Source organism: Talpa occidentalis, unplaced genomic scaffold (genome assembly GCF_014898055.3).
Source record: "Talpa occidentalis isolate TD23 unplaced genomic scaffold, MPIMG_talOcc4v2.1 talOcc4.15, whole genome shotgun sequence".
NCBI classification, from domain to species: domain Eukaryota; kingdom Metazoa; phylum Chordata; class Mammalia; order Eulipotyphla; family Talpidae; genus Talpa; species Talpa occidentalis.
In genome coordinates this window covers 57578672-57592753 of record NW_023601543.1, presented here as the reverse complement: position 1 = coordinate 57592753, position 14082 = coordinate 57578672, and the positions used below count along the sequence as shown (strand labels likewise).

Below are 14082 nucleotides of genomic sequence, written 5' to 3'. Positions count from 1 at the left end.
CCTGTAAGTGGTTGTCATCGCCTTCCCGCCCAAGTATTGTTTAAGGGAGCAGGGCCCGCCCCCGTCTGTCATTCACAGTCCCGGCTTCTTTACCCTCCGGGTCTTCCATTGGCTCCTTCCAACACGGAAGGACCCGCCTTCGCCTGTCACTCACAACCTGGACTTTCAGCCCATATCTCCTGAAGTGTGCTGATACGACCTTTCACAGCCCGTATCAAAGCTGAAAGAGTTAATAGAGTCAGAGGTTCAATGTAAAATCTAAAAGGCAATGATTTTAGAAGATTGAACAAAGGGCTGTGTTGGAGGACATCCCGGGAATGGGCTGGGTTAACAAAGGCTGGGCTTCTAGATCTACAAAATAGAGGCACTCTATTGGTGCAAGAGCTAAGAAAGTCCTAGGATTCAAGATCTCTCTGGGGAGCATGGATGGAGAAAATTGAATCAACTCCCACCCCACAACCCTGTCCAGCTTCAACGTCAAACCAGAAAGATATTGATGTGGAATAGTGACCAGGTTCCTAAGTCATTCTAGAGTGTTTTAAAGATGGAAGCTTACATCCAAATCTAAGATAGACCAGAGAAGCAGTAATGCTATATGACTAACAAAGGCCCACAATTCACAATCTGTACCAAAGGGACAAGGATGATGGAATCGTTAACCAAAACCTGACTTCAAGGTCAGATCAAATGGGCATTCATGACAGAAGCATTAACTGAGGGTTGGGGTTGATCCTCACAGAAGAACACTAATGGTGGAATAATTAATACAGCTTAGATTTTCCATACACACCTAAGGAGCATAGATGGGGAGTATTTCACAGAGACCTGCAGTCAATGTACTGACCTGTTGGGCAACAATGGGAAAGAGCTAACAGGCATAAGAAAGGATTCCACAAAAATTAATTTGATAGTGGAAAAATGAACAGACCTTCAAGTATAATACATAAAGTGACTGCTTTCATTTTTTTAATCAGGTTTATTGAGGTAACATTGGTTTACAACACTATATACATTTTAGAGGCTTAGGTTTGCACCTCTACAAATGTTGTTATCATGCCACACCCAAAACCAAAGCCTCAATAATCCTTCACCACAGTCCATTAGGTAGGCCCACTGCCCCTTTTGTGTCTACCTACCCCTTCTGGCAGCCTCAGTTCTGCAGCCATATTTCAAGGGGTTTGTTGTTGTTTTGTCTGTTCCTTTGCTTTGTTTTATGTATTCCACATATGAGTGAAATAATCTGATATTTGTCTTTCTCCTTCTGACTTATTTCACTCCAGTTCTACCCAGTTCCTGACACAGAACTCCTAAAACCCTTGTAAATTAAGAGCACTAGGAGCAACTTTGGTTCTAACATTTGGTCTTTGCCCCTGGTTCCTGACACAAGGCTGCTGAAACCCTTGTAATTTCTTGGGTGATAGGAATTTCTTTTGTTCAAATGAGGCAACCCTGGGTGGGCTTCTGGATGGATACTGGAATAGAGCTGGCCAATAGAAAGAAAAAGCCATAATGAGAAGCTAGGGTAGCCTATTCCTCATTCTCTTGAGAAGATCATAGCCACATGATGAAGCCTCCATAAAACTCCCAAAATGTCCCGACCCGCGGGATTCGTAGGCACGAAAAGAGAAGGGCCGAGGATTGAAATGAGGGGTTTGAGACAACTTGACGCTAGCAGTTGCTTCTTTATTTTTCCTTTTCCTTCTCTTACTTTCCATGTCTTTCTTTTCCCTGTCTTTCTACCTTCCCTGACCTTCTCTCTGCTCCTCTCGCAGTAACCCCCTTACTTCCTCATGGTTCTCTTCTTATATCCTGGTAGCTCCTCCCAGTCTCATTTGATTAACAGGAAAAACCTGTGGTTTCTCAGCAGGCGAAACGGTAAAGAGAAACTTAATTGATGGCATGTGTTGCGCAACACTGCACATGCTCCGAACACCAAACTATGGGGTTTGGAGAGATTATGACTTAGTGAACACATGGCAGCTTGGAGAGGGCATGGACACGCCATATACCTTGCCCCACAAATCTCTTCCATCTGGATGTTCATCTGTGTCCTTTATCAGATCCTTTTTTTTTTAAGATTTTTTTTTTTTACATACCAGAACTGGGCTACAGGCCAGAGGTGTGGGAGGTGAGAGGACTCACCAGAGGCAGAGTGGGGAACAGAACAGGCAGACTGACTGAAATACACTGCTGAGGGGAGCAGCTGGTGAGACAAGCGAGTAGCTGCGCCATGTGGGTTACTTCCCTAGCCGGGGATTGAACTCGTGCTGCAGCAGCTGCAGATAGCTTCACAGTGCTGCGCTTAACCTCTTGCACCACCAGGGAGGCCCTTATCAGATCCTTTTATAATAAAATGAGTTCTGTGAGCCACTCTAGCAAATTAATTGAACCCAATGAAGAGGTGATTGGAAACCCTGATCTATAGTTGCTTGATCAGCCAGTTGATAACCTGGGCCACGACTGGCATCTGAATGTATGCTTCGGGAGCAGTCTTGTCCTTACCTGTGAGGTCTAATGCTAGAAATAGTGACAGAATTGAGTTAAAGTGCAGGACAGACACCCAAGTGGTGTCTCAGGAAATTGCTTGGTATGAGGAAAAATCTCCGCACATTTGGTGACCAGAAGCATCAGAACTGAAGTGCTTAGTTTGAAAATAAAGGGGAAAAACACAACAGGGAAGAACTGAGTTTTCCCCTAAACAGAAAAAAAAAAAACAAACTAGGTTTTTCCACTTTATACCCTCCCATCACAGGTATGACAAATGTCCCTTGGAGGGCAAAATCACCCCTGCTTAAGAATCATTGTTCTAATGGTATGTTGCTGTGAATGTGATAGTGAGAACTCAGCAAAATATTTTGTGGAATGGCTTCTGTTTTCACTTTTCTATACTATAACTTAGGGAGGTATATTAAATGAAAGGCACACTAAACGACAAATCTGTGGTTAAAAGCAAGCTCACTGTAAAAATAAAAACAATGTTTTTTATCAGAGATGACATGATCATGTACATCAGAAATCCAAGGCAGCTCACTGCCCATCTGTGTCTATGCAGGCGTCTTTCTTAAACCCACCCTGTTCAAAAATGCAGCTCTCCTGCTTGCCTGTGACTGCACAGGCATTTCTTTTCACAAAGTTTGTTTGTTTGGTTGATTGGTTGTTTGTTTGTTTGTTTGTTTGGTTGGTTGGTTGGTTTTTAACAATTTATTTTTATTTATTTATGCATACAAGAACTGGGGTGTAGGCCAGAGGTGCAGGGGGTGAGAAGATGTGCCAGAGACGGAGCGGAACAGGCAGATCTACTGAAATACACTGCTGAGGGAGCAGTGGGTGAGACAGGAGAGGTCTGCTGCGCCACGTGGGTCAGCTCCCTGGCTGGGGATGGAACTCGTGCTGCAGTGGCTGTGGACAGCTTCGCAGTGCTGTCTTAACCCCTTGCACCACCAGGGAGGCCCCTGATATCTCTACTGGCTACTCAAAAGATTGTCACTCTGCAAGTCGCTTCTCAAGGAAGCAAAACGCAAATGATTCCCTGTTCACTGGAGGAACAGGATGGTTTCCCCATTGAAGGTGGCAGTTGTCACTTCTCCTCCACAATGACCTGGCTCAAGGAATCCAGAAGCAGTCTTGCTTTGAAAGGCAAAATCCACACAGACCTGCGTGGTCCGCTGAAGAACCACAAAAACGGGGCCCTGGCTAAAGCATTCAGGCAGCTGCTGGATTTTCTTCTGATCCAAGTGAGAGTCACAATTCCAGCTTTGTTATATAGACACAGACTGTGGACATGGCTATTTTAGACATCCCAGAAGAGCATTCTTATCATGGAAACCATGTTCTCAGACTGATACACTTCTAGAAGCTGAAGATGTGGGACCAAAAGCAGAAAAAGGTTTTTTCTTTCTTCTGAGGTTTTTCCTTTTTGCCTTGGTGTGGGAATTTTAGCAGAAGTACTCTGTTTTAGGGCTGATGGTTTAGCCGACCTGATTTCTTGATCACCTGTGTTGGTAATATTACAGCAGTTTTCTGTGACATCTGTATTGAGTGCTGAGTTGTTTTAGACTGTGCTTTGGCTATATTCTTGGTAATGGAAGCATTAGTTCCTGGTGGTTATAATACATCTGTCAGGTGCCAACACCCAACTGGGAAAAATATCTTGACAATCAGACTTGCACCAGTCATCCAAAGCTCCCCTCCAGCCATTTAATGGCATTAACTTCATCTCCTTAACATCTCCAATAGTGTTGAGGCAGATCAGATACAGGTCCTTTCTGTCTATAGTGTCCAGTTTCACTCCCACTAGAAAATTATTTAGAGGTGGCTTTGGTGGTTCCTTCTTAAAAAATGCACAGGTGGCATGTCATATCCTTTTAGTGCTCATAAAAGCAGCCAAGGTGACGCATTCATCTGGTACCCCCATGGAGGCCGAAGTCAGTCCCCTTCCTTTGTTCATGTCCTGACAGGCTGTATGTCAGGAGAGTCGATGGGTCTCCAAAGATCGTTTCTAATATCACTACCGTCCACTTTCAACAAAGCCTCACACCAGTAATGCCAGCGACAGTAGCAATACATGTTGAAGTATTATTTTCGAGGTTCATGGGCTTCCACTTTCATGCCAACTTTGAAGTCTTTGGCCAGTGGAATCTGAAACTGTCTAAAATACACTGAAGCTGGGGCCTTGCCGGTGGCACAAGGGGTTAAGCACAGCACTATGAAGCAACCTGCAGCCTCTGCAGCATGAGTTAGATCCCCAGCCAGACAGGGAGCAACCCACATGGCACAGCAGACCTCTCCTGACTCGCCTGCTGCTCCCCTCAGCAGTGTACTTCATTCAATCTGCCTGTTCTGTTCCCCGCTCTGTCTCTGGTGAATCCTCTCAACCCCCACATCTCTGGCCTGTACCCCAGCTCTTGTATGCATAAATAAATAAATCTTAAATAAATAAATAAATAAATAAATAAATAAATAAATAAATAAATAAAACACCCTGAAGGAGCGCTGGAAGAACAAGTCTCTCCCAAGTATCGTCCCATTGAAAATCAGCATTTTGCACAGATGCACTTGATGGCGGCATTTTCTCTTGATTCTCCTTGGCATCCATGGACTCTTCTTCACTGTTGACCCCATGCTATGCTTTCCTGGCTTTCTTTCATTGGGTGTTGGGCCCCTTGTCAGGGGTCCCCAGTTAGGCACATGGAGAACAGGCCCTACTGCTTGATCATTCAAATGTTTGAAAACCTAGGAAATTACTTTGGTGCACCCAGTCAAGATGGTTTTCTGCTTTCATAGTTCATTTTTCCCCACACACCAGGGCATTAGGACCTTCGCTCAGAGAGAAGGGACTGATATAACCACTTTGCCAATCCTTCCTTCACTCACCAGAAACTCTGGCAGGTGGCCCCACACTCCACTGGGACTCATCTTGGGTGCTGTTTAGAAAATACAGAACCGTGCTCTTACTGCATTCATTAAGTGGCTGCATTCCAGACAATGCAGCCTCCTTGACGACACAGCAGCGCACCCAGTACAATGGCACCTTTGCTATGCACCTGATCTGCTGTGTCCACTGAAGGGTTCATGGCTAGGGGTCATACCTGATTCAGGACATCAGCTTCTTGATTGCCAGGGGATGTCAGAGCCGTGAGAGCAGGGGTGCAGAAGACAGTGAGGACTATCGCAGACCTTTGCAGGGAGACCCAAAAGTTCTACACATCTCGACCCCACAAGGGCCCACTCATGATCATCCAGTCCTCAGCTTCTCCTTAGTTAAGCCATAGGATTAGTCTCTTTAGGACAGTCCCGCTGTCAATGCAGAGGGTTGAAGCAGGGACTCGTGAGTGATCACTAGCCGCCTGCAGCCCGCTGTCTGTTCATGAGAGGCTCTATGGACACTATAAGGAGCTGTGGGATATATCGGGTCTCTCCCCCATTCCAGAGTCGGGACCCAATTTTCAGGGGTACCCTCCACTTCTATTGTCTCTGCCACAGTACCCCAGCCTTACCTTCCCGAGTCACAGGCACATTTCCCTTCAATGGTAGTCCTGTTTAGGAGGTGCTCAGAACTCGAATCTCCTTTGCAAATATTTTTGCCTTTTCACAAGCAATTTGGATCCTCAATCCCATTCCCTTTGTTTTTCCAGGTGGCAGAAGGGAGATACTGTATCAGGTGGGGAATAAAAGTCTCCCAGAACCCCCAAATCCCTACAAAGGCTTGCACTTCTTTCACATTCTTAGGGGGTACATCTTATAGTTGATAGGCTTGAGTCAATCACAGTTTGGCAGGCAATGTATGTCTGACCAATGAAACATCTCCCAAAAACTGGACCTCCTCCTCAATTTTGCCATGAACCCAAAACTGTTCTAAAAATTGTATTATATATACTTTCAATTTAAATAAATTAATGCAAAGTAAAAAATTAAAAAATAAATTTTTTCTCTTTTTTTGGGAATTCCATCTTTTAGCATAACTTTTTTTTTTAAGTTGTGCTAACTTTCTTCAATTTTTTTGCCTTTATTTTATTTTTTTTAGAGATTTATCTATTTATACAAGCACTGGGTACAGTCAGAAGTGCGGGAGGGTGAGAGAATTCACCAGAGCCAGAGCAGGGAACAGAACAGGCAGACTGACGAAATACACTGCTGAGGGGAGCAGCGGGCACGACAGGAGAGGTCTGCACGCCATGTGGGATCCACACCAGAGGCCGGGGATCGAACCAGCGATGCAGAGGCTGCGGACAGCTTCGCAGCCCAGCGCTTAACCGCTGCGCCACCAGCTGCTGCCCATTTAGCATAACCTTTTTTATTTATTTTTTTAAATAATAAATTTTATTTTTATATTCCCCATACAATTGCAACCCCCCCATTCTGATCCCAATCCCTCCCCTCCCGCCCCCCACCCCCCAAAAAGTGTCTCTGGTTCATAGTTTTTTGTTGATTCTGATTTTCACTTTCTTATAGTTATTCATTTTCCTGGTCCCTTATTTAAGTTTCTAGATTCCTGCTATGAGTGAGACCATCCGGTATTTTTCTTTTTCTTTCTGGCTTATTTCGCTGAGCATGATCCCTTCCAGCGCCATCCATGTTGCTGCAAATTGCATGTGTTTATTTTTTTTGAATGCTGAGTAATATTCCATGGTGTATATGTACCACATCTTCTTGATCCAGTCATCTATTTTTGGGCATTTGGGTTGTTTCCAAAGCTTAGCTATTGTAAACAGTGCTGCTATAAACATAGGGGTGCAGGTGTTCTTTGGAATTGATGTTTCTGTGTCCTTTGGGTAAATACCTAGGAGTGGAATTGCTGGATCATATGGAAGCTCTATGTTTAATAGGTCCAGAAATCTCCACACAGCTCTCCATAGTGGTTGGACCAGTTTGCACTCCCACCAACAGTGCAGAAGAGTTCCTTTTTCTCCACACCCTCGCCAACATTTGTTGTTGCTAGTTTTTTTAATATGTGCCATTCTCACTGGTGTGAGATGGTATCTCATGGTAGTTTTGATTTGCATTTCCCTGATTACAAGTGATGTTGAACATTTTTTCATATGCCTGTTGGCCATTTGCATTTCCTCTTCAGAGAAGTTTCTTTTTAGCTCTTCTGCCCATTTTTTGACTGGATTATTTTCTTTGTTGTTGTTGAGTCTCATCAGCTCTTTGCAGATTTTTGTGATCAGTCCTTTATCATTAGTGTTGGGTGCAAAAATGTTCTCCCAGTTGGTGGGGTTTCTCTTTGTTTTTGTTATTGTCTCTTTTGCTGTGCAGAAGCTCTTTAATTTGATGTAGTCCCAGCTGTTTATCTTTGCCTTCACTATCACTGCTTTGGGTGATGTGTCTGTAAATATGTCTTTGATGTGCAAATCACGTAGTGTTTCACCTATATTTCCTTCTATATATTTTATGGTTTCAGGTCTTATGTCTAGTTCTTTAATCCATTTTGAGTTGATTTTTGTGTAAGGTGTGAGGTAGTGGTCAAGCTTCATTCTTTTGCATGTAGCGACCCAGTTTTCCCAGCACCATTTATTGAACAAACTTTCTTTGCTCCAATGCATAGTCTTTGCTCCTTTGTCAAAGATTAGTTGACCATAAATCTGTGGGTTTATTTCTGGATTTTCTATTCGATTCCATTGGTCTGTATGTCTGTTCTTGTTCCAATACCATAGCATAACCTTTTTTAAATGAACACATTTCTTCTTACTTTATGTAAGGAGAGGTTTTCTTATTAGAGGTGAGAATTACTTTTTTCCTATGTTTATAGCAGCACTATTTACAATAGTCAAGATATGGAAACATCCCAAATGCCCAGAACAGATGAATGGATCAAGAAGTTGTGGTGGGGGCTCCCTGGTGGCACAAGGAGTTGAGCACAGCTCTATGAAGCTGTCCACAGCCTCTTCAGTACAAGTTGTATCCCTGGCCAGCCAGGGAGCTACCCACATGGTGCAGCAGACCTCTCCTGACTCGCCCGCTGCTCCCCTCAGCAGTGTATTTCAGTCAGTCTGCCTGTTCTGTTCCCCACTCTGTCTCTGGTGAATCATCTCACCCCCCGCACCTCTGGCCTGTAGCCCAGTATGCATAAAAGAATAAATCTTAAAAAACAAACAAACAAACAAAAAACCAACAACAAAAAAAAAAAAACAAGGATGATGGAGAATCCCTTTTTTAAAAAAAGAAGATTTGGTGTAAAAAGTAGATGACTGGAGGGGCCTCCCCGGTGGCGCAGTGGTTGAGCGCTGGGTTGCGAAGCTGCCCGCGGCCTCTGCAGCGCCGGTTCGATCCCCGGCTGCTCCCCGGCCACCGGAGGAGGGTCCCACATGGCGCGCAGAACTCTCCTGCCGCCCGCTGCTCCCCTCAGCAGTGTACTTCGGTCCTTCTGCCTGCTCTGCTCCCCGCTCTGGCTCTGGTGAATTCTCTCACCCTCCCGTGCTTCTGACTGTACCCAGTGCATGTATAAACAAAACAAACAAACAAATAAATAAATAAAAGCATGCCTCTATGAAAAAAAAAAAAAAAGTAGATGACTGGATCAAGAAGATATGGAGTATATATATATATATATATATACAATGGAATACTATTCAGCAATCTAAACTATAAAGTCATGCCATTTGCAGCAACGTGGATGGAGCTAGAAGGGATTATGCTCAGTGAAATAAGCCAGAAGGAAAAAGAAAAATATAGGACGGTTTCACTTATAGGAGGAATATAAGGGAAACAAATAAGGGATCAGGGAAATAATAATAATAATAAATTTTAAAAATTAGCAAGAACCTATAAATCAGCGACATTCTGCAAGGGAGGGGCAGGAAGAGGGATCAAAACAGGGGAGAGAAGAACACAAGGGACTATGGTGATGGTGCACGGGTGAATGGGTGGTGGGAATTTCATGGGGACTGCACCTGAGAGGAGAAATTTTATTGTACAAAAATGAACAATGATGCAAAATATATGTGTATATATATGTGTGTGTATATATGTGTGTGTGTGTGGATAGATAGATAGATAGATAGATATAAAATAAGCCTAAGGGGGAAAATCCAAAAAAAAAGATGTGATATATATACACAATAGAACACTACTCAGCAATCAAAAAAGATAAACGCATACTATTTGTGGCAACATTGATGGAACTGAAAGGGATTATTCTAAGCAAAATGAGCCAAAAGGAGAAAGATTAGTACTGGATGGTTCCACTTATATGTGCAGTCTAGAGAAGCCAAAGGATCAGAAAAAGACAAACTGTAAATTCACCCTTGAATTAGGCTTTGTCACAGCATTTGGACCTTACTTTGAGGCAGCTTGTGTTCTCCCACCTTTGCAAAATGGAGTGCTCAGGTCTTTAACTTCAGATACTTTTTTAGCTTTTTATCTTGAGTTTCAAACTCTCCTGGGCATCGGTGGTCAGCTGAACTGCACAGAGCAGAGGCCAGCCACTGCAGTGGACACTCTTTTCTCTTGCACAGGCCCCTCTCCACATTAGCATCCACAACCAATCTCCTGTCCATGTCTCTTTTCCCAGACCCATTTCTTTGCTCTCCTGGCTGGCTAGCCATCTGGGTCACAACCCAGCAGTAATTCAAAACTGGGGCCCACAGATGGAAAGCAAGTGGGGGGACCAAAGAAAAAGGCAGACCATTCTGAATTGGTAGATGATGGTTTTAATAACCAAGGAAACTGACATAGAGATTTTTGTCTTGGGCCATTGCAAGATAATTTTCCACACCTGTCCCCTCACATCTGAAAAGTTTCTATAGAGACTTTAACTGGGTTTATCACATGCACTGTCCAGATGGTCTTAACAACACATTTTATCTAAGGAAAATGCCCTTGGCCAGCTTTTGGGAGCAAGGGAAGGCAAGCAGAATCCACCTTCCAGAGGATTTGGAAGTGAGGAGCCTCTAATTGCCCAGGTCCACCTCCCAAGTCAATAGGTAGCCATGTTCTTTTGAGAGCCTTCCTAGTGGAAATGTAAATTTTAAATATTAAAACATACCATTATTCACTTATTAGAATGGCTAAAATTAAAATGACCTACCACAGCGAGTATTGGCATAGATGTGGGGGAGCTGGCATTCTCATACACTGCTAGAAGGAATGTAAAATGACATAATCAATTTGAAAAACAGTTTGGTGTCATTTCTTTAAAATTTAATAAATCACCTACCATATAATCCAGCAACTCTGCCCCTAGGTTTTTACCCAGGAGGGAAAAAAATGTATATGTCCATAAAAACACCTGTACAAGATTTGCATGGCAGATTTATTTTCAGTAATCAAAAATGAGAACAACCCAAATGTCCACCAACGGGTGAATGAATGAATAAACAAACTGAAGGCTATCTGTACAATACAACATGGATGAACCTCAAAATAAGTATACTGAGTGAAGGAAGCCATAAATACAGGTACACAATGTATATTTTTATTTACATAAAACTTTATGAGATGCAAACAAATCTTTAGTGACAAAGCAAATTAGTGGTTGCTTAGGAATATGAGCGTGAAGGAGAAGAGGACAATAAATGTGTTTACTATCTTGATTATGATGACTATATATACATATATGCCTATCATATCATACACTTAATATGTACATTTTATTAAAAGTCAATTATACCTCAATAATGCTTTTTAAAATGTCATAGATATTAACAATCTCTCAAGCGATGGTCAATCATGTCAGAAATACATGCAAGAATTTCTAAGTTATTGAACCATAAATCTGGCAGATATATTTGTCTAATCTCATACTCAGCAATGATTTATCATGAGAAAAATAACACCATTCTGAAATCCTAAATTCTTCCCTTCTTTAAAGTGATATAATTTGTACAAAATCCAATCTTTATGTTATGCTTCTATATAAAATTCACTTTAAAAAAAAAAAACAAACCCAACAAAAATAACTTACATTCCAATGGCAAAACAGTGGTTACCAGAGAGGAAGGTAAGAGCTAGTGGGAGGAACAGGTAAAGAAGGTCAGTTTGATAGGGGTAATGGGTGCAGCATGGTACATGCATTTTTCAAGGTGCAAAGCTGAAATTTATATAGTTTTATAAATCAATGTAAAATCAACAAAAGAAAAACACGCAGCAGATAATTAATAGGCACACCAGAGAATGGAAGAAAATTTTACAATAGGTATGTCTGACAAAGAACCAGAATCCAGATTATATAAAGACTTTCACAGCTCAATAATACGTAATAATGTGATGCAACTGAAAAACAGGCAAAGGCCATTTCATAGACTCCGGGTCAGTAAAAGCATATGCAGGAGTCAGGCAGGGAGATCTATTAGAAGGTGCGTGGATTTCAGCCTCTCCATTTCTTTTTTTTTTTTAACATCATTGTTCATTGTTGTACAATGTTTGCTTTCTTTTCTCAGGTGTAGTCCCCATAGAATTTCCACCACAAATTCACCCTGCACCATCACTATAGTCCCTTGTGCTCTTCCTGCCCTTGTTTTGATCCCTTACCCTCCCTCTCTTGCAGAATGTCTCTGATTTATAGTTGTCTGTTTACTTTTGTTTTGTTGTGTTGTGTTTTTTTTATTGTTGTTATGTTTTCCCCTGATTCCTTATTTGGTTCCCCTATGCTCCTTCTATAAGTGAGATCATCCTATATTTTTTTTCCCTTCTGGCTTATTTCACTGAGCATAATCCCTTCTAGCTCCATCCATGTTGCTGCAAATGACATGTTTGTCTTTTTTGATTGCTGAATAGTATTCCATTGTGCATATGTATCACATCTACTACTTATAATAGGTAAGACTTGGAAACAACCCAAATCCCCAAAAATAGATGACTGGATCAAGAAGGTGTAGTATGGCTCCATATGAATTTCTACTTCTTTGAAGAATGTCATTGAGATTTTTACTGGAATAGTGTTGAATCTGTAAATTGCTTTCAGTAGGATGGCCATTTGATAATGTTAATTCTTCCAATCCATGAGCAGGGAATATCTTTCCATTTCTCTGTGACTTCGTCTATTTCTTCTAACAATGCTTTATAATTTTCTTTTTATAGGTCCTTCACCTCTTTTGTTAGGTTTATTCCCAAGTATTTTTTTTTGTTTCAATTATAAAAGGAATGGCTTTCTTGATTTCATCTTCTTCAGATTGATTGTTTACATATAGGAAGACTTTTATGTGTTGATTTTGTATCCTGCTAATTTACTAAACTGGTTGATTGTTTTGATCAGTTTTTCTGTGGAGTTTTTAGGGTTCTCTATCTATATTATCATATCATCTGCAAATAGAGGTAGTTTTACTTATTCTTTCCCTATTCAGATTCCTTGTATGTCTTTTTCTTGTCTTATTGCTCTGGCTAGGACCTCCAGTATTATATTGAAAAGCAGTGCTAAGAGTGGACATCCTTGTCTTGTTCCTGATCTTAAAGGAAAGGTTTTTAGCTTTTCACCATTGAGAATAATATTGCTGTGGGTTTGTCATATATGGCTTTTATCATGTTATGGTATGTTCCTTCTATCCTAAGAATTTCAAGGGCCTTCATCATAAATGGATGTTGAACTTTGTCTAATGTTTTCTCATCATCTATTGATATGATCACATGGTTTTTATTTTTCCTTTTGTTGATATGTTAGATTACATTAATTGGTTTTCAGATGTTGAACCATACTTATGCCTCTGGAATAAGCCTCTCCATTTCTAACCAAGAATCTCAAAATGCATGGTTATTCCTATTCCTTGGACTGTAAGGTTTATATTGGTAATCTCTGGAACAACAGTAATAAGACTGATTTGCAGTGAGCCTTTTGTCTAGTCTGGGCCACTCAGGAGTGTGTGGATCACTAGAAACCTTCCCGGCTTTGCTAAGAATTTGAAGATACTGGTGATACAGGTGGAGTGCTATCGGTAGATGGGAGAACACTGTGTGACCACCCTGTAAGAGTGGAACTGTCCAATGGTGAAAAGAGAAGTATAATAAAAATTGCAGTCCACCTCCTTCTTATAGTCCATGCCTTCAAGATGATTATCAGAAGAGTCCTCCACCTCGCCTCAGATCGCCAAGATGGAGAAACTTCTCCACAGCTGGAACAGGACCTTTTATAGAGACAGAGGAGAGCGATCACTCTTTCCGTAGAGAAATCACAAGCCATCCCAATTCTTCTATAGGTCTCCTAGCCCATCTAGGTCAAAAGAAAGAAAATGAAGACCAGTTTGCAAGAGGAGTGGTGTAAAGGAAATAACTTCATTTGACAGGAGTATGTATAGGTAATTCAAGTTTTGTTTGACATTTCCTAAGCTTGGAGCATTTTTAAGATGTTTCAGTCGTTCACATGTGTTTGTTGGGACAATGATCCATAAAGATATAATTCTCCATGGTTTGAAATGGATCATAGGAGGCTTGTAATATCAGGAACTGTCACTTTACAATGTTCCATTAAGCAAAGTTGAATTTGCTTTGAATTTTAGTCTTGCACAGACTAATAATAAACCTCTAAATTCTGCCTAGCTGTAAAGTGTGATTAATATTATGGAAACTGGCAAATATTGAATCAAGACTTTCTTTTCCATAGTGAGGATGTAGTATGCAGCTGTAATGCAACAAGCAGCCTTTAAAAACTTCTGT

At 41.5% G+C, this 14082-nt stretch overlaps 2 pseudogenes; one reads left to right on the top strand and one right to left on the bottom strand.

Moving 5' to 3' along the window:
- Positions 1-3483: 3483 nt before the first annotated feature.
- LOC119245677 (sex comb on midleg-like protein 2) lies at positions 3484-5415 on the bottom strand (annotated as a pseudogene).
- A 7760-nt stretch (positions 5416-13175) lies between these two features.
- LOC119245676 (serine/arginine-rich splicing factor 3-like) lies at positions 13176-13662 on the top strand (annotated as a pseudogene).
- Positions 13663-14082: the final 420 nt, after the last annotated feature.